General features: G+C 31.9%; 2 long non-coding RNA genes across 5 annotated transcripts in view; one reads left to right on the top strand and one right to left on the bottom strand.

Annotated features, from left to right (window-relative positions):
* The window catches only part of LOC143225935 (uncharacterized), a 52,188-nt gene that overhangs the window by 24,682 nt on the left and 115 nt on the right, over positions 1–27,391 (bottom strand). The window contains exons 1-2 of one of the 4 annotated variants that reach the window (XR_013014203.1): positions 3,394–3,498; positions 1,168–1,360 (exon numbers count right to left, since the gene is read on the bottom strand). This is a non-coding gene — a long non-coding RNA (uncharacterized LOC143225935). Of the gene's footprint in view, positions 1–1,167; positions 1,361–3,393; positions 3,512–11,421; positions 11,631–27,391 lie in introns of those variants that run through there. The other 3 variants (XR_013014205.1, XR_013014204.1, XR_013014202.1) reach the window with 3 other exon arrangements.
* On the top strand, positions 13,807–14,857 carry LOC143225934 (uncharacterized). The gene is made up of 2 exons (XR_013014201.1): positions 13,807–13,963; positions 14,316–14,857. It is a non-coding gene; the product is annotated as an uncharacterized LOC143225934 (long non-coding RNA).

Raw genomic sequence — 27,391 nt, 5'->3', positions numbered from 1 at the left:
GAGGATGATGTATGGATAGCAACAGAACGTTTTACAAAACGAGAATGATGTATGGATGGCAACAAAACGTCTTACAAAACGAGGATGATGTATGGATGGCAATAGAATGTTTTGCAAAACGAGAATGATGTGTGGATAGCAACAGAACGTTTTACAAAACGAGGATGATGTTAGGATGGCAACAGAACGTTTTGCAAAACGAGGATGATGTTAGGATGGCAACAGAACGTTTTGCAAAACGAGGATGATGTATGGATAGCAATGTCAGAAAGTACAAGAATAAGGTAGGAATTAATACAGAAAACCATTAAAAATTCCTACATAAATAGCCACTGAGCCAATGTTATAAACGTATGGGAATTAGCAATTATAAGACTTCATAGAAATATTCAGCTTAAACGTTTTTTGTTGTTTTTTTTCAAACCTGAATTTATGCAAATGAAAGTTTTTATTGCAAAGATTTGGCTACTTATTTAGGGATTTTTATATGATTTTGTCTATTTATCCCAACTTTGGTTCTACAATTTTTAGCATTGCCACCCAAACAACATTTTTATTTTTCAATTTTTTATTACTTATAAGTGCCAATAACTGATGCCGTTCGACGTTCATAGCAATTACACATTTTTGAACTTCAAGTGAACCATGCATGTATGCCTTACAATGGTAATTTATTTGAATAAATATTCTAATGAATATGATTCTTCTTGGATTAACTGTAAACATAATAACAGTAATGTACTTTTTTTCAATATCTCAATCAATGTAAGAAATTCACTTCTATAATTTATCATGTCACCTGTTTTAGCAGCGTATGTACTTATCGCTGTTTACGGTAACTAATCTATTTTCTTTAGTTGGTTTGATTTGAATTAAGGCCTTATTCTTACTAAAATTAATAATAGCTTAATGTTCTTCATCATTTAATTACGTGGCTTATTTTAAAAATTATAAGTATAGAGAGAAGTTAAGGGCAAGCTGTTAATAGGAGCTTTAAAATAAAGTAGGAGCAATAAAATAGAAAATAATACACTATTTCAGTTGTTTAAAATAGATATTCACAAATAGCAAGCAATGGAGTATTTTTGATCTACCACTAGATGTCTAATAATTAGAACACAAGAACATATTCCAATATGACTAGGAAATACACCAAATACAGCTTACCGTGTATCCACTGAGAATGATGTTGCAGTTAAAGTGTTAGGGTGTAGTTCAACTATTTAATTAATAGCCGGTATGAATCCAATCTCGACCATCTAAAACCTGGGTTATCCTCTTCTGACGATTTTTAATTAAAATTTACTAGAAATAGAGTATGGTACTTTCTCACAGTACTACGAATATCGAATGTGTTCATCTGTAAAACCAAAATTTTATTTCACAATAATACTTCAATTGCTCAGAAGTACGTATGAGGGATTATAATCCTAGAATCCAGTTTCTGCAGTCAGATAGCCCACTGGGTAAAACTGTACTCAATAACAAGTGAAACTATGCCACAAAATCCCCTTTTACAGAAAACCTTAAATTACTGTAATACAAAAATTTATAGCATGTGTAATCAGTAGAGACAATTCCACACCCATGTAATAACGAACCTATGGTTAACAATAACCTGTATAAAACGGTTCTTCTATTACAAGCCGTAGAACCTGAGGTTATCTATAATCTACATAGACCAGTTTTACAAAATAAAAAAAAAAAACACTGAAGTAATTATTATCAGTATAGGCCAATTCTGTTTCAAAGTCAAATAAATTATTTTATTAAATAACATCTGTACATGAGTGTTCTACTTTCATGTGACGAGAATCATGTAAATAACATTTTTCAAGTTACTTCTGTGCTAAACAGAAAATCTCTACCCTCTAAAAATAGTACGTTGGAACGACCATATGTTAAACAGGTTAGTTTAGGAAAGGTATAACAACTTGACTTTAGAATATGTAATTTTCAATATGGTACAAGTTTCTGGAAGATGAGTTTTATTTCTATTAAATGTCTTCTTTTAGTTAGTTAAAGCGTTACTTATATCTTACTTTCAATATTTTGTTTATAAAAATATATGATGATTTATAGAGAAATGTAAACAGAATATACATATTTACAAACTGGGTTAATTTTATTTATTTATGTAATACATTAATGTAATAATGTTATGTTTGTTAATAACAAAATATAACAAATTACTTTTTATTGCGAGTAACAGCATTATACTATCTACACAAAAGAAAAGAAGAAAAGAAATCGTTTCGTTCCATTCTTTCTTTGTTTTCACCCACATTGTTACTCTTTTCTTTTTTAAAGATAAAGAAAATTTAAGTTTCTAAATCCTAACAAAATAAAATGTCTAAATGATGTAATAAACATGGTTTTCGTTTGAGTAACTACCAAGAACAATTTCAGAGAGCAGTTTATAAAATGTCTATGGCTCTTAATCCGTTTCACTCACCATATAGTAACTTAAATGAAATTAAGTGCGTGGATAATATTATGACATTTCATCAAATTTATTATTCGATATAATATAGCATACTAACTGCTTTATGATTATATACATGTATGTATATGTTAAAGATTTCTTTTTATCAAAGGTGAAACTGAAAGAGAATCCGTGATGGAGAGATCTAACACATTCTTTCATTGGCTACATTCTCTGCTATGGACTACAGTTTCGCCTATTCAAGGATCAGCAACGAATTTAGCTTACTATATGAGGAAGCAAAAAAGGACAAAAAATTTCCAAGGATATTTCATATACTTCGCAATTATAAAAGGCCTAACTGTATTTTGGTTTGATGACCCAAGCTGTGCTGTTGGGCTTGGATTGGGTGAAACTGCAGTCCACAGCAGAGGGTATGGCCAGTCAAAGAAGACACTAAACCTCTACGTTACAGATTCTCTCTTTTCATTTTCACCAGTGGTGAAAAATAAAACAAATTTTTAACAAATATATCACGACTTCAAACACTGCTCTTCTGGTATTTACATTTATTCTTTTTAATATGTCTTAAATATATTCTTAAATAAGATAAGAACATCATTACAATATTAACTTATGCAAAATCAGCCAAACTAAACTGTTTAATTCATATTGCCAACAGAATTTGTGAAAAATTAAAATAACAAAGGCAGAATAACTGAAGTTGGAGCACGTATGAGAAACTTGTGTGAATATACAAAGAACGTTTCTGGACTTTTCTTTCTAGCTTTCTTTCTTGTTCATTAGATTATCTGTGCTACGGATATGCTAGAGTTGCGCCTCAAATTTTAGTGCTTTAAGCTCTCTAAGTTATTGCTGAATTAAGCAGCATTAGGAATTGCCATACAGTTAAATAAATAATAATTAATAGGGAGAAACCTAAAATCCATAACATGAAAATTACTTACTTGCATAAATAAGTTTTAGACAGGATCACTTTGACATTTATGTCTGAACCTATATTCTATAAAAATACTTCAAATGTACACTCTAGTTTTATTTTTCATCAGTTTTTAACTATCGAATATCACATGTTGAATTATACACTATACCCTTGTTAACCTAAATTTCCATCGAGAAACACCCCCAGGTCGGTAAGTTTTTATGGTTATTTTGGAGGCAGTTGCTCAATGTGTGTGTACTAATACATTAATCCTGTCACCACCGGTCGAGTTACTAATGGATGTAACTTTATATATCACTAGAGAATTTTCGGTTCGCCCCAGAAAACACCCTGTTCCAGAAACGGTTAATTAGATTATATTCTAAGAAATAAACATAAGTAAGTATACAATACTTTTTCAGGAACAGTTTCAGGATATGAAGTCCAGCTATTACTACACTCTTACCAGTTTTGGATTTTGAGAACAAAAATGCGGAGAAACTGTTTTTGATCACCTCAACAGTAACATAATAACATTCAATTCACACAAGAAAGATAATCTCAGGATTTGGTGTTCATTTGCTAAAATCTATACTTTTCAGAGGAAACTTCCTCCTGACGGCTCAGCAGTAAGTTTAATGGCTTATAACGTTAATATCGGGTTTCGATACCCGATGTGAGCAGAGCCCAGATAGATAATTGTGTGGCTGTGTGCTTAATAAGAAAAAATTAATTAGAAATTTAAAAGTGAGAATTAAAGATCACTAGAGTAATGTTGAAAAAGATGTACAAGTTCCCACTTGCTGAGTATCATATAGATGTAAATCATGGTCAAAACTGAAATACTGTTTAACTGTTCCTGTGTATAAAGAATTAAAAAAGAAACATAATAGCCGTGAATCACTAAAAATATATAAGCATTCAAATTCTATTGTAAATCCATATTGGGGCCTTACGAGTTCCATTACAAAATCTTTGAATTCTGTATTCATTATTAATTAGAATTGTTAATCTAATTTGTGTACATATTTATTTTCTTATCGTGAAATGATGTTATATCATGTGTTTTCTCTTTCACCTTTTAATATGATTTATTTTTTAATACATTCTATCATAAAAATCCATAGATGTCTAGAACCGTTCATAAATTGTAATTTTAGTTTTCTCACTCCAATGACAGATGTAAATGTTTAGCCATCCGAAGCGTCCAAAATCAGTTTGTTTATATCTCTTGATATACTACTTGTATTAAGATTTTTCGGCGTACAACAAAGCGTAGTTTCGCTGCACGAACAAGAATGGATGAGTACGTTTGTTCTGAATTTCGCACAAATAAGTTCAAAGGTTATCTATCTGGTATAAAGTATGCTGTGGTGTAAAACATTCTGTAAAGGATACATCCTCTTTTAACTCTCTATAAAGAACAAGCTAGTCGTCTCTATTTTAAAGTGTTAAGCTAGAGGGAAGGCAAATAGTTAACACCACCCACCGCCAACGTTTGTGTTACCCCTTACCAATTAACCTAATAATACGATTGAATACCTACCAAGTTTCGTCCTGCTAATTTCAAAACTGTAGGAAGAGTTCCCAAACAAACATGCATATATCCAAACACACAGCGTAAATCAATATAAGATATTGACAATTTTTATATTTCGTTTCATATAAGTATGTGCTTATTCTTTGATTGGCGGAAGACTTTCGAAACGTCGTCCTCCAGACCTGTATCTCCACAACAGGCAGTTGCTGCCCATTCTACAAAGTTTTAAATGTGCTCATTAGTGGGACTGAAATGCTAGTGGTCCAGTTGTAGCAACATATTTTTAGAATTCTGTTTCACTGAGAGTAGCTTAATTGGATCCACATGATAAATAATGTTTTTCAATGTTGGACATTGTGGACTTTAATGCCCATATCTGTTCTTTGTTTTCTTACACGTGTGAGTGAGGCTTACAAATAGGTTTGATATGATAGACAGTGTAACCCTATCGCTTTGTACTTTCTATTTCTTTCAATTACCTTTTTTATTAAAGTACATTTTACCTTTCCCAAAGCATAGTTTATACTCTAGTTTTATTTACCAATTTTTTTATGTACGAATGATTTTTGTTTTGGGTTTGTTATCTGAATACTTGTGTTAAAATGTCTTAATTTACATAACAATTTCATGTTGTATTTCATTCATATGTTGACGTGGAATGGCGAGGTGGTTATAACACTCACAATATATATATGCTAAAATTCATATAGGTATTGTTATGTATACGTGTGTGTGTGTGTATGTGAGCGCGTGCGTCTTAAAAGTCATTAAAAATATTCTTCCAAGTTTCTTATAAGTAACTGTTAGGCTTAATAAAATAAGTTGCTTTATGTACACCATATTTGTGAAAGAAGCCCGTTGAAGTCAGTTGTTGATCTTAAAACCCCATGAGTTAAAAATTAAAATATCATTATCTTATGCCAAAAAGAAGCCAAGATATGGAATTTTGTCCACTGATGGTTATATTTCAGACCCAGTTCATATAACTAGATGTACTTCAGCAGGGTCCGCAAAAACGTTCTAAACAAGAGTAAATAAAATCAAAATTAAGAGTAGCAAATATTTTTATTTCTTGCTTTGAAGTTCATATGTTATGCTGTGTTGTAGCCTACAGAATGTGTAATTCTTTTCGAGACTTGTGGTATGCGCATGTTTCACTGACGTCATGACAGTACAAATTTCAACGATAAGCGTCCTTTATAAAAAATTATTTTAGTGTATACCGACTGGTGACAGACAACACACTACTGTATACTGAGGTAAGTGGTTAAAACAAGTAACCCCTTCAGGCGGCTATTGGTCCCCTTTCGAAGAACTAATTTTTAAAACAGCGTTTGACCTTGTTCTCCTAACATCATTTGGTACACCTATATTGACACAAGTGCATCTTAACTAGAAGAAGGTCACATGATACAATTACACATTCACAACAGTTGTAAACAATTATAAAGGAGCTTATGATATTTTTCAACGTAGGTTTATGATGCTAAATAAATATAGATTTTTCCTTTTACACGTGGCTTTCCATTAAGAACAATGACATCTTTACTGAAGAAGCTAGAAGAAGCGTTACGTGTGTGGTCAGAAATAGTAATAAGAGAATAAATACACATGTCCCTTCATTTTAAAGTTCAATTATTTTCTTGTTTCACCTTCTTTAATATTTCATAAGCGTTATATTTGATTTTATAAATAAACCCATAATTTTCAAATTTAAGTTATCATTTAGAAATAAGGGAGAAGAGTTTTGTTCGTCTTAGGACAAAGCGACAATATACTATTGTTTCTAGCAGTGGGAATGAAACCGCGGATTTTAACCTTGTAAGGCCGTAGACACACCCCTTGCCTAGCAGGAGTCTCTAGAGATTGTGATTCATTTAGTATATTTATTGAGACCAATATATTTTTAAAGGTTTACAGCATACTATTTTAATAGCATGTGTTACTCGTGGGACATTCGGTACATATAAAAATATTGTGTTTTTAGTGAAGCTTAAAGAATGGTTATCAAATTCTAAAAATGTTTTAATAGTTCTAACCCATTCTTTTTGTGGATATCCATTAACTCTACAAAACGTTTTTTTTTATATTCTATGCTTCAAAATAAAAACTATTTTGAACATTACAAATTCCTGCAGTATTACTCAAGAGCTTTTATAACAGACAGTGGCTTTGGTAATCTTAGGTTGAATACCAAAGTACGTAAATGCCAGTAAGTGTAAGTTTCCGATAAACAGAAGCTTGGAAAGTTTTATAACGTTTAAAAATATAAACATTAATGAATGGTAATGAACTGTTTATGTATATTTTTGCAATCTTTAGTAAAGATAATACTGTTATGTAATTTATTAAAATGTTCAAGAAACAATTCAGCATGTTGTAGTCTCAAGTAACCTGTGAAAGTGTCGTCTACAAATGAAACTTCTCCACGATAATCTAAAATTATCTAAAGTTAGGTGCCATTTAATCTTCACTCACGTAGCTGAGTGAAGAGAAACTGAATTTTCTGACTACCCCTGGTCATATTTCAGTCCCCTTCGGGGAATGAAATATATATTAACCTAGATTCCCACCATGGATGGATTTATTGACTTAACCAATAGAGAGGAATACACAGGTTCTCGTTGTATCCTAACCAATAGAAGAGAGTATACAACCAGTGTCTATAGCTCTCGTTTCGACCTTAAACACAAATAAATTGACAGGTGCAAGTAGCCTACTCGTACCAATTCCATAAACTTAATAATTATTGAATTTAATTAAATAGTGTAAACAGACGTAACTGAATTACAGAAACATATTACTTTACATGAAGCATAAGGTAGAAATTTAATTTTAAAAAATAACAGTAATGGAACATTTAATTTATGTTTTTCGTATTCTGTGACATTTGAGTGCGTTGAATACCAAAACATGGCAATTAAGATGCTACCTATTCACCTAATCGTTATCTTGGTTGCACTTTGTTTACCGATATAAAAACAGTTACCCTTGTTGTACTAGAAAATGACATTTAGAAGCATTACACAGAGAATATTGGGTATTGCTAAATTTTGAAAGCTGAAGAAATATTTGTTTACCTTTATTAAAGGTAAACAGAAAGTTCATGGTTTGTTATCTTAGCTAGATCTTCAAAGACGAGCTTAAGGGTAGAAATCCGAAGGATTAACCTTGGTTTGCAAATATAGGTGGGTAAACTAGGACTAGGTCATAGAGACGCTTGAAGGAGTAACAAACTTCCGTAGTAAAAAACTGCAAATAATTTAAAATACATTTACTTATAAGTCATTGTAAACATGAATATATGATTTTTGTTTTAACATATAAAAACTTTATTTCTTTTTCCATATCATTCTCTTCAGCCGAACAAAACTTGCAATCTGTTCTCGCATCTTTTAAATAAGAAAAGTTGTAAAATCGAAACGTCTTTCGTCTCTTATGAAAAACAGCTTTAGCTCCTTTAATCCGTATTCTGGGTTAAAGAGCATCATGAACTAGAAATACCAAAGCACCATTAAAACAAGAAAATTAAAACACAATACCCATAAATACCAAAACACTATGAATTACAAATATCAAACCAAAGTAATTTACGAAGTCTAAAGAACAATGAATCATCGCGAAATGAAATCAACGTAAAGCGCAAAGATTAAAACCCTTTAAACTATAAAAATCAAATCAACATGAGCCACCATAATCATGTCATCTTAAATGACAAAGATCCAACATTGTGAAGCACAAAGATAAAAATATTTTACTTTCAGACCAAAATACCTTAAGTGACAAATATAAAACAACTGTAAGTCACAAATATCAGTATGCCAACTGTGAACAGCAAAAATAAATAAAACACATTTTCAACTACAAAGAAGCGTTGAAATTTTCAGATCTTTCTAGGACACAGATCTATTAAACCAACGTTTTCTACACTTTGAAAATTTGTGCACAAAATATATATACTGTTTATCTAAATAAATATCAAAGTTTTGAAAAAACAAAATTAATTTTAGAGATCTAAAAACAGGAATTATAATAAAACTTAACTTCGAGTAAAACATTTTAGCAACTAAAATTGTTGAAAGTTACAGAAATATTAAATTATTTCATTCACGTTTATTTTGTCTATTCTTTTTTTTCATTAAAGTGAAATTCCATAAAATTATGTAGTTGAAAATAAAACATTATAACTTTATCTTCAAGTTTGGAAAGCTTAAACGCTTTATCAAGTATGAGATTTTACCATATCTTATCGGTCCTGCCCACAGTGGTACAGCAATATGTCTGCAGACTTATACCACTAGAACCCGGGTTTCGATACCCATGATAAGCAAAGCACAGGTAGCCCATTGTCTAGTAGTTTTCTGATTCACTGCAAACAAACTTTTCAGCCCCTTTTGAATTTTATAAAACTACTATCTTGATCTTAAAATTTTAAAAGCACAGCAGAAGTTGGGCTGTGCGTGGTATAATCTTTAGAGTGCAGAGATGCAGCTCGAAAAATCTATTGTTCATGCTGCAATGTCATGAAACACGCGCCTTTCTTTCAGCTTTGCATGCCTTATAAGCAAATGTGACGATCAAACCCGATATTCGATTCCAGGAGCTGGACAATGCCCTTGTGGCGGGGATTCATGAAGGTTGGTTGACTTTCCTCAAATTAAAAAAAAGTATTTAAAATATTTTCTCTTAATTTTTTAAATAGTTTTTTAACCAACTTTGAATTCAAACAAAGCTTCACAAGCCTAATTTAACACAGAGAGATTAGAGGGATACTTTTTTATCAACGAATAGTGGAATTGACCGGAACATTGTAACGCCTCCACGGATGAAAGGGAAAGTATAGTTGATGCGACATAACCACCTCGCTACCAGGTTATATTAGGTTTATTCATAGTTATAAATATATTCTGCATTCATTAACACAGATTCTGTTTTTGTTCCTGTTATTTTGCAACATTGAAAAACTAGGATCACCCTTCCAAACAAAATATTGAGTATCTATTCAAAAAACATTAACGTTGATTAACTGTTTTTAAGATTAGTTGTTTATATAGAATTTTAAAGCTCGTCAAGCAAAACTTCTAAACTAAACAACAATGCTAACAAATAAAAATCTGTTTTAATAAATATCATAGTATAAAATAGTATATTTAAATAGTACCAGAGATCTGCAAAACATTTGCGGGCAAAATTAGTATCTTCATTTCTTTAAATACAGAATTTCTAGAGCGATACAAAAGGATTCTAATAGAAGTCATCGAAATCTCCAAGTTTGCTTTTCCTAAGCCTAAAATTAGAAAAGCCATTATTAAGCAGATCCTATATTCTATAGGAATAAATTAATACTGTAACTTGTGTCCGGTTATTACTTTAGTTTAATTAGGGCTAAACACTACTGTATTTACTACTTTTGATAATTAATCTTATAATATTATTCTAGAACCTAAAGCTAGACTTTTTGAAAAACTCTAATAAAGTTTTAATTTGTTTTTGTATAAAATGTCTGTTAAAATATATTTACATCCACCTTTTGTTTATATCTGTTGAAATCAAGTGCTCGTGTATGAGCTTTCACGTGGTCAGATGCGCACAGGACAGACAAAATGAATATCATAATGATAGGTGTAATTAAAAATTAACTATTGAAGTTATGAATATTTTAGTGATTATTAAAGGAATTCTCCCCCATTGGCACAGCAGTATGTCTACAACGGACTTCTACTGCTAAAAACTGAGTTTTGATACCCATGGTGGACAGAGCATAAATAGCTCTTTGTGTAGCTTTGTGCTTAATGGCAAAGAAACAAAACAGACAAACAAACAATTAAAAGGGGTGTACATAAAAATAATTAAATGTTATATACATGTGATGTCATCCAAACTTCTATGCATTTTAAACTGTGAATGCTTTATAAGAGTAACAAGCAATCCCTCAGCACGAATGATGGGCAATGGGAAGGTGATGGCCGCAAATTAATTTCATTGCTATACTCTATACTGTCATAAATTTAGTTCTGTCTACATTTTATCCATAATATCAACAATAGTAAACTAAAACAAAAGAAAAAATGCATTATTCACATCTATAAAGGCACAAATTTTATCTTGCGATCTGAAAATGATTCGTACCAGAGACTAAGGGAATCTGTTCAAACTCTAAGGTATCTATATAAACGGCGTTTAAAAATTATTGACGATGTAAAAATTTTACTGGCTCTACACTTTTAACGTTTAGAATTACTTAAACCTTTTTTTCTGTAGCTCAACGAAAATCAAAATTGATACGATTCCTGCCATAGGTCAAAGATAAACTTACCTTAATCAAATGCCCTCACAGTTTAACGAAATGGAAAAATATTAAACATACTACGTAAAATATTATTTCCATCACTGCGTGAAACATGAAAGACAGAACCAACCACAGTGTATCTCCAGAGTAATAATAATAACAAAAAAATGCCACTATTACGAGCATAAAAACAAATGTCTGATAATGATAGCCCTATAACTCACTCATTCACTTCTATAGCACTAGGGTCAGGTTGAACCCGGCCACTCTTACGAAGTCTCTTTATCCCTCCCTGTCTCGTGCAAGCTTTGACCGTTCTTCAGCTTCTGTACCAACACTAAAGGCGCCTTCTGCAACATCATCTCTGCCTTCTTAGTGGTCGCTTACTTTGTAGTCTCCCATTATAGACCGATCTCGAACATCTTCCTTTAATCTGAAGCCATGCTTTGGATTAATTAACTAGAAAAGCATTTACGGAATAGAATTGTTATCCATATTCCAACACTCGGATTTGGGATAACATCACCATTACTATTAACGCAGCAAACTTATTACGTATGCATGTATATATTAACAATAACTATGTCAGACATTAAGAAAAGTTGAAAAACTCTTTAAACAACAATTATCCTAAAACTTTGTTTAAAAATTATTTTAAAACTAGAAAATAAAACTTTCATATTTTATACGATATCATTGCACGATATCAAAACTAGAAAATAAAATGTTCATATTTTATACGATATCATTGCACGATATCAAAACTAGAAAATAAAACTTTCATATTTTCTATGATATCATGCATGATATCAAAAATAAAACTTTTTCGTTGATCTGTGTAAGATGTTTCGTCTTGTGTGGATATATTGTCGTCAAAACACCACATCAAAGTTCAGAAAAGGCAAAAATTTCATTTTTTCTGACTTTAATTAAATTAACTATAAAAGATGTAGAAAAAGTGACTTAATACACTATCTTATTCAATAAGCAGATTATATTTAGTTTTAAAATAGTAACACAATAATTGTTTTTACAGTGAGGTTTGAATTATATATAATATCTACATCTTATACATTTCACCACAAAACATAAAGTCGAATATTTAATACCAAATCCCCTACGTTGTTTAAAAAATAACTTAAGGCATGTTATCAACAGCATTTTCTGTAACCCGATACAAATACTAATAGTTTCATATAAAGAGTGTTAATAAAGAAAGAGGCACGGCATAAACAGGTAGTTAAGGCACTCAACTCATAATCCGAGGGGCGTGGGTCCGAATCTCCATCACACTAAACGTGCAAACATTTTTCAGTCGTGGGGGCGTTATAATGTGACGGTTAATCCCATTATTCCTTGGTAAAAAGAGTAGCCCAAGAGCTACCGGTGGTGGGTGGTGATGACTAATTGTCTTTCCCCTAGTTTTACAGTGCTAAATTGTGGACTGCTAGATCAGATAGCCTTCGTGTAGCTTTGCGCGAAATTTAAAAAAAAACAAATAGTAAAGAATAATTCAGTGTAAAAACAAACCAAAAGCAAAATTATATTTATTTTTTGCAATTAAACACATGAATACTTTTACATATCATAATTAAAAAACAGTGATATAAAAAGAACTATATATCAGGAACGACCCTCCTTACGACAAAATTAGACATGTTAGTTTTAAAATACCAGCATGGGAAGTATGAACTAATTATTTTACACTTATTATTATCCAAACTTTTATCTTTTATAATATAAATAAGCAAATACATAAAAAATTATAATACTTTCTTTGGCATGTTCTGAAAGTTCAGTGAACCATTACCACTTAGCACCAAAACAAAAAACCTTTCCGCAAGAAAACTTTAAACAAAATACCATGAAATCACGAAAAGGTTAGAAAAAATGCCTTTACCTATGATTCACATCTTCAAAAATTAACATTTTAAAGACGGCTATCAAGCTTATATTAAAATATATTAATGTTTATAATATTTTTGTCATCAATATAGTTCTAATTATAGTTTTATCTGTTGTATTTCAGAAGTAACTCATGCGTATGATTCATGACTTACAGAGCTAAATTTCGATAGGCAGAGCACAGGTAATGTATTGTGCAAACAAACAAGCAAATCTGGTAGTACTATTCCATCAGAAGTTATTTGCAATTTTTATGTTATAAGAGTGTTTACTTTCCTCCCGGAACAAATACGACCTAATATCACAGCTTCGTGTCAATGTCATATGTGTAATCAACAACACATTGATCAACACGTTACCTAACAAATTCAGAGAAAGTGAAAGTGACCTACAACTGACGCCCAGGTACGGGTTGTAGCAGCAAAAGTGGGTCGAGCTGTAAACTGACCTGTCTCAAAAGAATGTTTTACCTCAACCAACCAATCCTACTGTCGATTACATACGGAACACTAATCAGGAAACATGAAACAAAACGATTTTAGATCGACATGCAAGCGACTTTCTCGGGAAACCCTTAATTGAAGCACACGATTGCGGCTTGTAAACAAGTTGTATGTTTACTAATCTGACTCAGACTTACATAACTCTTCCTTCGAACCATGTTTTAGAATTTTCTAGAAGGAACCCTTTGGATTAGTCAACAAGGTTATTTAAGTATACCAACTGCGCAACTCAAAGCAGCCAGTACCTATATAAGTAGCTTTTAGACGATCAAGTACCAGAAAGAATCCGATACATTGAAAAAGAATATTTTACGTCAGAGTAAGGTCCAGTTCTATTGAAGTAATCAACATGAGAGTTGTAAGTACTGTTCTTCTTTCTTTGCACACAGATCAAATAAACAGGTGGCATTTTAAAAAGCTTTTATACTTAGTTTTATGGATTTGGCTTCCAGATAAGAAGGTTTTTATACCTAGTTTTATGGTTTTGTCGTTCGGATAAGGAGGCTATAATAATGTTTCCGATACAGTTATTCTTTATATTACTTATTAATAGTACTTTCGTGATCAAAATCTTAAGGATCAAATCTCACACCTTTGTTTAAAACAAAATATAGAGGTAATTAACTTCTTGTGTAATATAAAAATTCCGAATCATCAGCCACTCTTAGTAATTCTCTGGTTCTAATCTTCCAATTTAATATCTTGAACAGGTCTTATTGGCTGTTACGATTCTACTCCTGGTGGCCCTTGTTGTCGCCATGCCTCCAGGTGGTATTGTTCGTGAATATACCCTATCTCATCCCAGCGGGGGATACATGGAAGTGAAGTCATATTCCCGAGAAATGTCCCCAAAAGAAGCCGAGAGTCATCTTCATGGCATGATGAATTCCATGGGAGACCCAGAAGAACACTTCAGAAAGTTCGTTAAAGAACTTGATTTACCTTTCTAACCAGAATGTCGGGAATTACGTGATCCTTCAGATTTGTCCATGTTGGATAATCACAGCCTATGGTGTGAACTTATTTATTCAATACTCTAGTGTATAGCAACTACGTGGTTGTGGGTTTTGTATCATAAGGCGGGCTATTAATGATAAAATCGAATAAAGGGTGTCAGTTTGTATGTACCATTTTTTATTACGATACTCGGGGTTATTCCACATTTTATAGTAAAAGATAGCATTTATGGATAAAAAATATAGTTTTTAGCATGTGATTGAATCTAACATGCCAAATAAAATCATAAAAATTTTTGGCACTTGTATTTAGTTGTTCAAACTGACAAAAATTAGTACATGGGTAAAGAATGATAAAGTAGAACGTGTTGATATATTATGTTTTCCAGTGCATGCTGTTCTTCCAGATGGTTAAACATCAGTCACATCATAAGAAGGTCTCAGTAAAGAATCGGAAACGCCAAGTATAAATTCCGAAACGCCCTTATTGAATATAAGTGTTTTTACTTCACTGTTTAGCAACGTTTTTTAAATAAAATAATTAGCTTTAAATACTAAAAAAATCTATTTTATTCATCGTTTAAACCTCAGATGTTTTTATAATGAGTATCCGAATCTTTAATTTCAATACAGTTTTACTGTTGTTCACTAGGTACTACGTAATATATATTATTATTTACTTGCCAATAGAAAAACTACACCAAACCAAACTAGGTTGTTTTTCCTGAAAGGCTTAGAAGCTTAACAGAAATGAAGGCTTTTCAGAGGGTGAGAACAACTAATTTATATAGTGCAAAAAAATCTTACAAAGAATAAACATTTTCTCAAATGTAAATCTGCAGAATATGACCCACAAAAACAAGAAAATAACCAATAACTTTAAAGTAACTCTGAAGAAAAAAGCATTTTAATAAAGAAATGTGTAAATTGTACATAATACTTCGAGAAAAATTCGTATACATCTATTTACATTAGTGAAAACTTGTACAATGTTATACGAAATCTATTCATGTGAAATAAAAAAGGTTAATATATATAAAGTTCATAAGACGAAAACAAAATACTTTTAATAGTAATACTGTAGCAATAAAGCTCATAATATAAACTGATATATAGCAACAACAACGAAGAAATAAAAGTTGCTTAAAATGAAAAGCACATAAGACAAACAAATCATTACTGAAATGGCCAATCTGCCCGACATATGTGTAATCAGTCGACACGAAGATACACGGAAGTTGACCGAAAATTTTAATAACCAGTTCACCGTACAGGATATAAGCCTTAACAAACAAACAAATCTATATAGTCCATAGAAATATCAAGAATGCATACACAAAGTTTTAAAATAATGTGTGTATATATATATATATATATATACAAATAAATCTATGTTAATATAGATAGATAGATACATAAGTTCGGCAAGGTTTACAGCACGGCCTTTTCGATTAAAACCAACAAATATTCTTATAAATTTGTTGGCACAAACAGATAAGAGAGTTCTTTTTGCAACAGTGATTAACTATTGTGTAAAGAAGTGAGATATTGACCAATAGAAAATAATAAGCAAATTTTAACCCTATAAAATATCACATTTTGAAAATCCAATACTCATTTGTTTACAGTGTGAACAATGCTTTCTAATGAGATCCTACAATAATTAGTTGATATGTTACAAGTAAAGCAATACATGCGCTATTTAAAACTGAATTTTTTTTAATCTTTTGAATACATCGTACAATGATGGTTAGATAACCTTGTTGTTTTAAGTTACTATTAAATATTAGCTATGACGATCGAAAATTAAAAATAAAGACCCCCGGTAAAATGAAAATGTGCCATCTTGTTGTGTATTGCAAAAGTATAAGATAAAATAAACCCAGTTTTGAAACCTTATTAGACGAGTACAAAAGATCGTATTAATACATCCTTATATTCTAAACAAATTATTTTAAAGTCTCAGTACAGATAGAATCTTGTCAACTGCCGCTCTATTAAACTAAGTTGTGCAGATTATACGAAATGCATTAACACAAAGTTTCATCCTAACAACATGAGAAGAAACAATACATAGAATTTGCTAGAATATAACAAACTCTGTCATAAATTGAAAATACCCAGTCAACAAGTAATTATCCTGATGCAAAACTTGCTGTTAAAATAGTTGTAAACTCGTTCTGTGAGTCTTATTAATTAAATAACCCTAGACCTCTTTCAGGAAGTGACAAAATTTACTCTCTTAACAATTTTTTTCAGGTCCTGGTGGTTAAGGCACTTGACTCGTAATCTGAGGGTCGCGGGTTCGAATATCTGTCACACCACACATGCTTGCCCATTCAGCCGTGGGGCGTTATAAAATTACGCTCAATCCCACTATTCATTGATAAAAGAGTAGCCCAAGAATTGGCGGCGGGTGGTGATGACTAGCTGCCTTCCATCTAATCTTACACTGCTAATTTAAGGACGGTTAGCGCAGATTCAAAACAAACAAAGAGTTTTATCATCATTGTTTTATTTTCCTTTTTCATATAAAATTAACGCATTTATCTCCCTTGAGTTATTGGAAATTTTCAACAGAAATAAAACTAATGATTATACTATTAAGGCACAAAATAAGAAAGAAAATGGTTTGTGTTTGGTTGTGTTTTCTTATAGCAAAGCCACATCGAACTATCTGCTGAGGCAACCGAGGGGAATTGAAAATTTTTTTTGTAAATAAATAAGCATGTCGTTAGAAAATAACATTCAAAATATACTATAATGAAAAATAGCGAATAGATGTTAAATTAAACAATACAAAATCAATATAATCAAAACATTAACAGCTTGTGACTGTCTAACGACAGAGGATTCATTATTTTAATACGTCGCCTTTAATTTACTCGTATAGAAAACAAATAACAAGAAAAATTCATAATTATGAATGGCCCAACAAATGGTTGAGGAAAAACTGGTATGCGACATTTAAAATTATAAAGAATGACACTCAACGTTCATTGACACTTAGATTAATTACTTTTGTTTTATTTTTAATTTCACAGATTACAACGCTAAAATTCTAGTTTCGATACCCTTAGTGGGCAGAACACGGATAACCCATCGTGTAGCCTTGTGCTAAATAATAAACAAAACTAACATTCTTATTATGTTGTAATTCTTATTTAAACTAAGTTAAAATTAAACACAGCACTCTTCTCAGTGAATTTAACCACTAGAGGACTTAACCTCCACATCTACTAGAAATATTGAACTCGCTGTGTGTCTTGTATGCTTTGAGGTGATAAATTACATGGATAATAAGGACAACTTAAAGAAAAATTGTTAAAGAACAAAACTACAGCGATTTTGTGTTCATTAAGAAAACAAAATAGGGACGTGGTGAAACCAAACCTTTGCATTAGCGTGGAAAATATCTTTTCGTATTTTGAAAATTTTTGAACATAACTACCAGTTCTTTGATATTAATCATGATATTACTGTCATAAGATAAGTACACATCATTCATTCAATTGTAGTTCATGCTTGGTTGTATATAAATGTTCACGTTCGTGAAAATATTGTTACAAATACGATGTATAATGAATTTTACAATCTGTAATACTTATTTTAAACTACAAATTAATAGAAATAAAAGGAATACATTATTGTCAAAACATGAAAGCTGCGCTTTTTCTTACACTCACACAAATATGTGTTCGCAGAATAAGGAAGAAATAACAGTTGTTGACTCATTTTTACTCTTTAAACAACTTCATAAAATTAGCTTTTTAGAACAGCTTTATACGTTTCACAAGCATACATACAATCATACATTTAAATATTGCATAATCAAAACTACTAAAAAGTTAATACGTAAAGATAAAGTACAAGATAACCCAAATATACCTGGTGGTCAAACAACTACACCACCCAACCAGCTACAAAAAAGTCACCCGTCTAACCTACATTGATACACTCATTGTACGTGTATGGTAACTGAATTATTCTTTACCATAACTCAACTAACCTACATTCACATACATGTTCGAAGATTAAAGAATATTCTTGCACACCTTTCATTGGAATTAATAACTGTTTGAATGTTGTTGCTTTTAATATGTCGTTAAAAGTTTGACTATTAGTAAAAAAGAAGCAAGTGATATGCTACTTATTGTTCTGTATTCAAGAAGATATAATATTTAAACATAAAGTAGCTTTTAATCATTTTTTTGAAAGCGAAACAGTTTCATCCTAGTTACTTAAATATCAAATGACAAAAGTAAAAGAAAAAAAACATGTGTCAGTAACCTCGGTTTGTAACTGGTTCTCCGCTCCGTTTTCATATACATGGACTTGGTATGGAGAAAAAAGGATTCTTCCAAGCAAAAAGAGAGAAATACATGAAATTATGAAAAAAAATATTCGGAAATAATCCAGTAACATAAACAAATGTATAGGCCAAAAGCCAAAGAGAACAAAGAATCATGGGAAGTATCAGAATACAATATACCAATATACAAATGAAAACTTATGAAAATTAATATTAAGATACAAAAAATGAACGAAAAAAACAATTGTAAAAACAGTAACCGAAACAACTGTAAGAATGTCAGGATATGTTGAATTAAATCAGAATTTCTAAATTTAACTGGGTTTAAGAAAATAGAGCAAATACAGTGAGAAATGACGAGTACATAAAACAAAAGACAATTCAGAATTGTGTTTAGGAATACATACCTGGATCTGAAAGAGACCCGACTAAGACTGAAAGAGTACAGCAACTGTACAAAAAGGACAACAATGCTATCTCTCCCAGGATTCATGATTTATTCACTTCATTAATAATTTTACCGGAAAACAAAACAGCATTTGTAACCTGCAAGTATCACAGAGCCCGCCACTTAATTAAAACACTGCAAAACCTACATAATATACTAATTTAGTTAAGCAGCAACTTCCTTCACATAAAAGCCTTAAGTTACACCAAAGGGTGAATAATGCGTAGTATTAAGTAATTAAGACAATGGCAAGTTATTCTCATTGTAAAATTGATTATGTTGATAAATCCATGCGTACGGCCATACTCACGTTTACATAAAAAAAAATCTCAAACAATTAAGTAAACATAAAACAATAGCCTATTCAAACTAAAAATTTAAGAAACACCTGGTATTCTTCACACACAATATCAAAACAAGATTAATAAAAAAAATTTAAATTTTAAAAAATATAATATAAACAGAAACGAATATAGAAAATTTAAGTGGTTACTACAAAAAAGAAACGAAGAAAAGCATATGAGACTCAGAAGTTTAAGTTGTTGTGATAAAACATGGGGGAAATGCAGTTTCCAGCAAGTTCGAAAGTTTGTGGACTATATGAAGTATTAATGATATTTAATCTACACAATTATTTCAGGGTTTGCTGGGGCCTTAAGATCCTAACAGAAATTTTTGATCTGTAATAAAGAAATATTGTTTTGATATAGTAATAATAAGTCTAATAAACAGTCTTGCAAAACACAGTAATACATATTCATAACATAACGGGACGGGCATAGCTTAAGGTTAGCATGCTCTGACTGAAACTGATTTAAATTTAAATTTCATTGTAAAAAAAAGAACTCTCCACACACCGTCTTAAGTACATAATAAAAGCGATAAACCAAACTATTCGATCAGGCAGTTGCAGTTCAAGTGTTGGTGGTGGTCGCTGATGAATAGCTGACTTCTCTCTACTCCGTTAATTCAAATATTGTGTAGCTTTATGATAAAATTCTAAAATAAACTTATAAACACTAGAAGGAAATTCTCTTGTGAAATTAAAGTCGAAAAAATAATTATGAACTTATTTTCATTTATTTCAGAATTGCAAAATAAAAAATAGAAAGTCATCAAGGGTAAAATGTTAATGAGTACGATACAAACGTCTGAATACGTACATAAAATGCCCACAAACGATTGTACACGTTTTACAAACTGATAACTCTGAAATGAATAAACAAATTACACTCAGGAAAGTAGATTTGGGTCTAAAATCTCTAGGTTTATTCACTCCCTCCAGTTTTGGTCAAAACAATCAAGTTGTTGTAAACAAAATTATGAGTATTCAGTTTGTCTCCACTTACTTCTACGTCTAATGTTATTAGGTTATAACATGTGTATATCTATCTGTACACGTTATGTTTATTTCAAATATCCGCAAGAAGCTATATTAAGGCCATCCTAACTTTCTCTTTTAAAATGATGAACTAAAGGGAATTCAGTTAGTCAATAGCCAACTCTTCGTCTCCTCTAACCCAATAGTGAGATTAAATCGTCAGTCTTGTAACACATATAGAACCCCAAAGAGTGGCACACTAATCACGACAACAGGTTCGGCCCACCATCCTTTCTTAACAACTTGAGTTGTAATATAATGGACAACAAAATGGATTTCTTTCGCGTAGCCAGTGGCTCAGCAGTAAGTCTAAAGGCTTATAACGTTACAAACGGAGTATCGATACTCGTTATAGACACAACATAGATAGCTCAATTTCTAATACGATTATATTTATCACCGAACAAACAAAATATTTTGAAAAATATTTATATCTTTCTCATAAAAAAAGTAAATATATTGAGATTAGTAAAATTATGTTTCAAATAGTAGTTTTAAATACAAAGCAGTTTTGGCAAAGAGAATTAAACTTAAATTTTAGAGTAATGGTTTTATGAGTTTTTGGCTCATGAAACGCTGAATTTATATATATATAAAACAGTGGAACCCAGTTTACGTTATCAACTTGATTTTTTTATAGAAGAAAATATTTGCCTCCCTATGGCTAGCGGTAATCTGGAGGGCCTAAAATGCTAAAAGTTAGGGTTCGATAACTGAGAGATCATAGTGCAAGTAGCCCATTATGTTGTTTTGCACTTAAAACCAAATTAGACAACTACATTTAAAATGTGAAATCAATTGTAAACAAATGTTGCTGCTTTAAATCGTTTTAGACAAAATATTTTTAAATCGTTAAATATTAAAGTGAAAGAAGGTCGTCAAAAGTGAATTAAAAATAATTTTATATTAGAGTTGCATGTTAGATCTAAGATGAATTCTCGTTCTTTATAATGCTTTAAGAGCATTTTCGTCAAACATTTGATCCATTAAACATTTAATTTTTACAAACCCAACTCAGTACGGAACGTCACTCATATCCACAAAACAAAAGCTATAGTTACGAAACAGAGCCCTCCAATTCAAAAACAAAAACAAAAGAATTGAAATTAAGTTAAGTATACCTATTAACAGGGTTATAAAGAGGGATTCTAGGTTAACAAAGACTCTTAAACTTTCAGATAACACGCGACCCTTGGAATACGAGTCAAGTGCCTTAACCACCTGGGCATGCTGGGCCACTTTCTTGTGAAAAATGGACAAAACAATTGAAGTCAGATGACTCCCGTTCAATTACACCGTTGTTAAGTCCTTCGAAGCAACTGGTAACGGACTTTATGTCTTTGGTCTGCGTAAACGTGATATTTAGAATTAATATCCACAAACATTGGAAAGGAGGTCTTAAACTTTTATTTGAAACTAGCCTTGCCATCTCTTGCAGGAATTCTCTACAATAGAAATTGAGTTGTCAGACAATAGCGCGTAATCATGCCCAATGGAATAAATATGATCGAAGATGGTACCACGGGTATCACAAAACCTCGAATATTGTTCTTATGAAGTTCCACCAGCACCAAGTACAACGTCTTATGTATAACATCTACATGTTACACACATTACAGAATACCTTGTTCAGTCATATTTGTCAAAACAAAGTGTCATAAAGCTATATGATTATCAACAAGTTAAAAATACTGTTCCAAATGTTCACATAGATTTTACGGAACTTTATGATCTTCTAGAAGAATCGTCGTATTTGAATCGGTTTTTTTCACACTGCATATCAAATTCAGAGTTTATAAATACAGTTGCATTAGAGTGGATTTTAGAGTTTACTTTGTATGTAAGTTCGTGAATGTATAGTTTCATTTAAAAGTAACAGCATTCCATTATTGGCAAGAGAAGAAGAAAAAAATGTTATTAAAGACTTACTAAGCCAAAGTTAGTCTAGAGAGTAATAAACGGAAAATGGATATTCACCAACTGATTTTGTATAGGCCTTTTTTTTACATTGAATGGAATTGTAGATTTCTTTTCACCAACTAAAATTAGTATGATACATAAAGGTAATTCAAGCCTTATTTGTCATTTTATTTATTTATCTATAATCAAGCCCAATGAATATTATTTAATGCACAGTTTAGTGTCTATTTAAGGCCACTCCATAAATGTTTACATTTCGTTGGTAGAGCAAAACAAAAACAATAATGTCGGCCACTAAGTGCAAGACATATTTGTCTGTAATATGGACAACAGACGTAATAATTCATATCACCTTATTAAAAATCAAATAAAACTTTCAAAGTTCAAACCAGTTGACAGACCCTTGCACCATACAACTGATTGTACAAGCCTTATGAAAGAACAGTAGTTATTTTAAAAAGTTCAAAATGACTAGTTTACATACCATTTCACCATACAACTTGTCTATGTAAATATTATTAAAGAACATCACTTATTTTAAAACCAAAACACCTTTGTAAAATTCAGTTACTACCATTTGCTCAGATTAAGCTTACGCACTAATATTTAAGGTTTAGTCCTTTAGGCAAGCATAATGCAGATAGCCCATTATGCAGCCTTTGCACTTATAAACAAAAACAAAGTTCCAGCATAAAATAAAAATCAACATTTAACTTTCAAAGTACTCATCAAACATCAGTAAAACTCGTATATATCGTTAGAAGGAAAGCAAAATAATTAAAGTTTATAACTACTTGACTTTTTCATATGCATTGAAGATATCGTATTAGAGGCAAGATTTGAAAATGACATTACCAAAGATATAACGTTACATGAACAACGTGCCACAACGTTTAGCTGTGTCTCACTTAAAATTGTTTCGATTTATAAAAACTTAGTTCACCTTCGTTTATTTCTTGCTACACAAGTCTAATTATTTAACCTAGTAGACGTTTGTTTTATATTTAAACTGAGACGAAACTAGCGCATGGCGGATGGTGCAATGCCCTGCGGCCTCTAAACTGCTTGTTTTACCTCTGCATGTATGATCTCTGGATTTTAATCCTACGTTCCATAAGCTGAGGGCACGGCATGGCCAGGTGGGTTAGGGCGTGCGACTTGTAATCTGAGAGTCACGGGTTCGCATCCCCGTCGCGCCAAACATGCTCGCCCTCCCAGCCGTGGGGGCGTTATAATGTGACGGTCAATCCCACTATTCGTTGGTAAAAGAGTAGCCCAAGAGTTGGCGGTGGGTGATGACGACTAGCTGCCTTCCCTCTAGTCTTACACTGCTAAATTAGGGACGGCTAGCACAGATAGCCCTCGAGTAGCTTTGTGCGAAATTCCAAAACAAACAAAAAAAGATTTCTGCCTTTGCCCTGTCAAACTGAAACGCCTCTAAATTCATTAACATGGGCAACAAAATAGTAAGAATGTTTGCTATTGTTACTTGTTAAACCTTTCCAACGCAGCCTTATTACCACACATAATTCCTGCATGGGAACACGTTTACGTAACATTAGTGTAACGAAATTAATTGATACTATAAAAACACAAATCAGACTCCAAAGAAGAAACATTTCTAAATCTTTCATCTTAATTTTGACTGATCAGTAATGTTAACAGTTTCGTGCTACTGGTAAGTCATCTATATAGGGAAAAAATACTACACAGTGAAAGCTTTAAATTAAAATTAATATCTATTGCCTAGATCTTTACAAAACTTAGCACAAATCAAAACAAAATCCTTTTTTTATTTTCTCTGTGTTTGCATATAAACACACAAATTTACATATGTACACATACAGAGATAGAGTGTAGATTACATTAAACTTTTTAAACTATTTTGAAGTCTCACCTCTTTAAGACAAACGTGCATCTTGACAATAACGTCACAGCGTTATTTCCAGTGCAAAATCACTCTGTTAAAAGGCTTTTAGGTCAAAAGCAAACTACTAATAGCTTCGTGCTTTCCACAACCCATCTAGTGAACAAGGATTACAATTTTCAAGAACCCATTTTAACAGTCCAATCACAAAGATATCCATAGGCACTGAAACTTGTCTTTGCTTACCACGGTTCTTGCATGTCTCTTGGCCCAGCATGATCAGGTGGTTAGAGCACTTTACTCGTAATCTGAGGATCGCTGGTTCGAATCCCCGTCACACCAAACATGTTCGCTCTTTCAGCCATGGAGGCGTTATAATATGACGGTCAACCCCACTATTCGTTGGTGGTGGGTGGTGATGACTAGCTGTCTTACCTCTAGTCTTAAACTGCTAAATTAGGAATGACTAACAAAGTTAGCCTTCGTGTAGCTTTGTGAAAAATTCCAAACAAACAAGCATGTCTTTTTCTAAATGTTTATGGTACAATTTGATCCATATTCCTTTATTTTCCAATCACATTACGTACAAGAGATGTCTTGGAAATTCTAAATCCCCCTCATGAATACACCTTTATGATCTACATATCAATATTATGCGCAAGTTGTTACATACCATTCCCAAAAGTGATAAACATTTTTAGTGACATAACGTTATCTGTAGCTGTTCTTTGTTAAATTTCTCACAAAGATACCCAAAAACTATCTGCGAAAAAAGTGTCCATCACTGATTTTGAAGTGATACATTAGAATGAAAGCAGCCACTCAACAATACCAGCTGTAAACTTTTGAGTTACTCTAATTAAGTAGTGAGATTTTACCTCCACCCTCATAATGCACTCATGGCTCAAACTGCGAAACATTGGATCCACAGTCCAGTATGCTAATCAATGGCCCCACTACCCACTATGCTAAACAATGCCAAATTGTAGTTCTGATACATTCCATTCTACGCGACTTGTTGTGACTTGAATATCTGATTTGCGTATTCAAAATCGTATTAAAATAGCATACCTGACCTTCAGCGTATGTAAAATAATAGCTTTATTAATTCATGAAATGTTTTGAAGAGTTTCATTGATTAAATAAATAGAAAAAGAACCATTGTACAAAGGGCAAATCATGTAGAATTGTGGAGTGAAAGTGGATAAGTTGAAAACAAATGTTGGAACACTTGATCTCTTTAATATATTCATGTTTTGTTTGTTTCAGTCGCAATAAAAAATAGAGAGTCAGGTATTCCTTAATAGTTTCTTGTTCAAGTTGTTGGTTGTTTTTGAATTTCTCACAAAACTCGAGGGTTATCTGTGCTAGCCGTCCCTAATTTAGCAGTGTAAGACTAGAGGGAAGGCAGCTAGTCATCACCACCCACCGCCAACTCTTGGGCTACTCTTTTACCAACGAATAGTGGGATTGACCATCACATTATAACATCCCCACGGCTGAAAGTGCGCGCATGTTTGGCTCGACCGGGATGCGAACCCGCGACCCTCAGATTACGAGTTGCACGCCTTAACACGCTTGGCCATGCCGGGCCGCACTTGTTCACCTTAGGATATATTTAAGAAATTAATTGTATCACAAGTCATTCATATTTTCCATTAGTTTAAATCACTATTGTTCAATTTAATAGTTAGTAAGTGTGCCCGTCAGCCAGTAAAGCATTTACATTCAAGTTTGCCTCTATTTATTCCTACCCACATTCTACATTTCATGTCTTTGATCTTTGAACACTTTTTCCCCGCGGGTCGTTCGCTCTATATGGTTAAATTGAGGTCAAACCAAAACCAATACGACACTTCACACAATTTAATATCTAGTTCCAATCAAAACGACTTTTCTGATTAAACACACCTACTACTGTCACTACAGCTCACTTGAGGATAGTGTTGTGTTGGTTTTAGTTGGATTAGTTGGACATATCTACGTGTACTGGACATCTGTTGTCATAATCGTAATGCCTTATAGACATTAAATGTTATTTTGATATACATCTAATTATCTCATATCCAATAGCAAATAATAGCACCAACCTTAATGTAACTTATCATATAATTGGAAAATGTGAACTCATTGTACTGTGAAAAAAGGTTGTAATCAATAAAAAACAGTATGTTATTTAATGGCAACACAAACTATGTTCCAAAATCATAGATTTAAGTAAAAGTAATTAATTTTTACTGTAATGTATGTACATTTTGTTTGTTTTGTAATACCACGAATGGCGTGGAGTTTTCAGTTTAAAATTATGATTATTTCTGTTACAAAGTGATATTTATATTATATGTATGTGAGTTGTATAAAATTCAATACAGATATTGTTTATAAGCTATTACATTTGTGCTCTGATTTGAACTTATGTGGTATCCATTTAAAAACGTGTGTTACACATTACGCTATTTTAGGGTGGAGATTAATTAAAACGAAAATGTATCCGAAAAAACAAAGCAAAAACTGTCTCTTCAATGAGTTAGTTGATGTAGAACACATTACTCTGAAAAAAAAGCATAATCTAATAAGCATATCAGATAAGTGTAAACTGTAGTCAAGGGTTAATTCATTTTCACTTTAATAATACAAATTTACTTGTGATTTCTGGTATAGAATTATATGTATTCTGGTTCACTGTTACAAGTTGCTTATATATTATGGAAAGAAACCTCGTAAGGTTAACAACTGAAGTTATGAAAGCATCCCATAAATTTTAAAAATAACTAACGTATAAACAACTAAAATATGGTATAAAAGAAACAGATATATATGTGTCGACGTTTCATCATTAGTTAACGCAAAACCATCTTGTTAACGTCAAAATGAAGTATGTAAAACAGCAACATAGAAGAAG

Source organism: Tachypleus tridentatus, chromosome 9 (assembly GCF_004210375.1).
Source record: "Tachypleus tridentatus isolate NWPU-2018 chromosome 9, ASM421037v1, whole genome shotgun sequence".
In the NCBI taxonomy this organism is placed as follows: domain Eukaryota; kingdom Metazoa; phylum Arthropoda; class Merostomata; order Xiphosura; family Limulidae; genus Tachypleus; species Tachypleus tridentatus.
This window is presented reverse-complemented; position numbering and strand designations above follow the sequence as displayed.